At 34.1% G+C, this 2,500-nt stretch overlaps 1 protein-coding gene across 1 annotated transcript in view; it reads right to left on the bottom strand.

Annotated features, from left to right (window-relative positions):
* Positions 1-2,500, bottom strand: part of ssh2b (slingshot protein phosphatase 2b) — a 30,361-nt gene that overhangs the window by 24,868 nt on the left and 2,993 nt on the right. The window lies entirely within an intron of this gene.

Genomic DNA, 2,500 nt, shown 5'->3' with positions numbered 1-2,500 from the left:
GTAAACATTTTGCTGTGTATGAAATAAAGAACCTAGACTTCCTGGCTGGTTTCCAGACCATGAAAAACCTTACGAAGCTCTCTGGGTCTTTGGCTTTGCATGAAGCTGATTTGCATTTGCATTGTCCTGTGAGATGGACAGACAGAGAGTCTGCACCTGAAAGGATGACGTCGAGGCTGAAGTGGAGAGCTAGAACCTGACCTCCTGCACTCTGGGTACGTTAAACCGAGAGGGAAACCCGGCGCAGAGACGTGCTCGTGTTCGTACGGACGTCTACGGAATGATCCGAATAGACAGAAAAGACAGACAAGAACGGGAAGTGGGTGTATTTGTCAATCAGGACTGGACTGAATTTAGAGCTCAGGCTATAATATAAATTGTACATAGTTTACAAAAAAAAAACAAAAAGCTATGGTGTCATAAATAAACTTTCTGTTCTGGGTTGTAAAACCCATGAAATTTATGTGAAGGTTATTTCTAGAAAATTATGTTCAATAATTTAAAAATAAAATAAATACAGAGGGACATTTGACATATAAAAAAATAATTTATTTATTTTATTTAAAATAATGACATTTAACATACGTATCATGACCATTCACCATGTGCCTTTTTTACGGTACGATTCCTAAGATGTCATTTACTTTGACATCAAACGATGTCAACTTTGCCTTTTGCCGATCGATGACAAATAAAAAATTTAAGAAAGAAAGAAAGCTCCCTAAAAAAAATCTAACAAACAGGTTTTGTTTTTTTAATCAACTTCTTTACAGCATGTTGTGATTAACTGAAACATTACACGTGTCTCAAGCATACATCGTAAAACAATTCAAAATTCTGCTTTCAGAAATATCACAAAAAAATCACAAAAAAAGAAAAAACAAGCTAACTAACTAACAAATAAACAAAAACTAACAAACACATGCAGCAAACAAACAAATAAACAAAAAAAATTATTTCAGGCCCTGTGTCTAAACAAACTGTTTCCCTGAATCAGCTTTTTGTTGCCAGATTTTTTAAATAAATTTTTTACAGCATATTGTTATTAATTAGAACTGATCATAAATCTCATGATTCATCATAAAACAACACAAAAAGTTGTTTCCACAATGTCACGACACGTCTTTCACGGATTGATTCCTACGCTGTCTCGTGTTCGTGTTTAACGATGCCAACCGTCGACAATGTAAATAACAACAGAAAGAAACAAGCTAACTAACAAACAAAACACGCTCCAAGCACTAAAACAAAAATACTTTTTTAAATAATGTAAACTTTTTGCAGGACATTTTTATCAATTGAAATTTAATGTATAACCAACCGTTCATCATAAAACGATTCTAAATACAAAGAAAAGGCTTTCACAAAGTCACGTAATTTTGACCTCGAACAACGGCGGTTTTGGAGACTGACAGCGATTATCATTGATGAGTTACAAACTAACTATAGAAACCAACTAACTAACTAAAACAAACAAAAAAAAAACAATGAAACGAATGCACCGAACAAAAGCAGACAATAAAACAAATACAACACACACAAAAAAAAGAGCCTGCTGAATTAGCTTTTTGTTTGGTTTGGTTTTGTTTTGTTTTTGCAGCACTTTGTTATTTTTTTGCCTTTTTAACCTGCAATCATTTGTTTCAAATGAAATCACAGTACGATTCCTACGCTTGTTAAACAATAATAGTTTACATCAAGCACTCTTAGGAACAAATTAAGATTGCTTGTTAAGATAAGATAAGATAAGATAAGATAAGATAAGATAAGATAAGATAAGATAAGATAAGATAAGATAAGATAAGATAAGATATACCTTTATTCGTCCCACAGTGGGGAAATTTCTCTGTTACAGCAGCAAAAAAAAAAAAATGTTACAGACATATTGCACATAGGTAATATTGCATATTATTGCACATATTGTTACTTGTGTATATCTTTATATATACACATATATATACATATATATATATATATATGTGTGTGTGTGTGTGATCTCCATTCAACGTTAGTTAGTTGCTATTTTACTACGCAAGACTGTTCTTTAATGTATCTGTTATTACTCGTTTACACCAACAGATCACGAATTGAAACCTTGTCATAAACTTCGGCTTAGCAATGATACATGTGGCTGCAGTTGACGTGTTCGGCTTGTCGTATAAACCGGAAACGACACGTATGTGACAGACGTTCTTCTTTTCCATCATCCAGTCCTCACATACGACTTTCAGACGATGTAAATAACGACCGTTTCTGACTTTTACAGCAGCATAACACTAATACCCCTTTACACCCCGATACAGGAATGCAGTCTGTTGAGTATATTAAGCCATATGTACCTCGCTCCTGAAAGAACAATCATCGGTATGTATTTGCCTCCAGCACCAAGCGATGCCAGACTTAACCTAGTGCTTTGCATTATGGAAATCGGGCGACCTTTGAAATTAATCTTTGCTGCAGTCGTTTCTTTTATTCCCATAGGTGTTTTTATACCAATCCT

This window comes from Tachysurus fulvidraco, chromosome 21, assembly GCF_022655615.1.
Source record: "Tachysurus fulvidraco isolate hzauxx_2018 chromosome 21, HZAU_PFXX_2.0, whole genome shotgun sequence".
Classification (NCBI taxonomy): domain Eukaryota; kingdom Metazoa; phylum Chordata; class Actinopteri; order Siluriformes; family Bagridae; genus Tachysurus; species Tachysurus fulvidraco.
Note: the sequence above shows the minus strand (reverse complement) of the source record. Positions and strands in the feature narration are given on the sequence as shown.